The sequence below is a fragment of the Cyprinodon variegatus genome, unplaced genomic scaffold, assembly GCF_000732505.1.
Source record: "Cyprinodon variegatus isolate N-32 unplaced genomic scaffold, C_variegatus-1.0 Scaffold284, whole genome shotgun sequence".
In the NCBI taxonomy this organism is placed as follows: Eukaryota; Metazoa; Chordata; class Actinopteri; order Cyprinodontiformes; family Cyprinodontidae; genus Cyprinodon; species Cyprinodon variegatus.
In genome coordinates, this window is record NW_015150737.1 from 635,739 (window position 1) to 636,414 (window position 676).

Here is a 676-nt window from a genome sequence, read left to right on the forward strand (position 1 = left end):
TAGATGATGATAAATAACATAGTTATGTATAATATATTACATTTCTGACTGTATATCCCTGTAATTATTACACAGTGTAGCTTTAAAAAAAATTATTGAAACCAAATTTTAGCATTTTGCCCCCCAAAAAATCTAAAAAGTAGATTTGGCGCAACCAATAGACTCTGATGACCTTGGAGTCTCTTTGAGGGCAGTTTGAGATTTTACAAATCAATTGACATTAGGACAAATTTTTATCAACTATGTTTTTCACACAGACAAACCCTTTTTTTTCATACAGACTTACAGAAATCTATTCATGGTTTATGAGCTCGAGAATTTACTTGCAGGGGCTGCTCAGTGGTGCGGTGAGTAGCCCTGCTGCCTTGCAGCAAGAAGGTTCTGGGTTCAATTCCTGGCCTGGAATTTGCATGTTCTCCCTGAGAATGCACCTTCAGCTTCCTCCTACAGTCCAAAAACATGACTGTTAGGTTAATTGGCTTCTCTAAATTTGCCTTAGTTGTGAGTGAATGATTGTATGTCCTGTTTGTCTCTGTGTTGTCCTTTTGATGGACTGGCAACCTGTCCAGGGTGTACCCCGACTCTGGCCTATTGACAGCTGGAGATAGGCACCATGACCCCAATTGGGAAAAGCGTGTCAGATGATGGATGAATTAACTATTGCAGCGCACTCTGC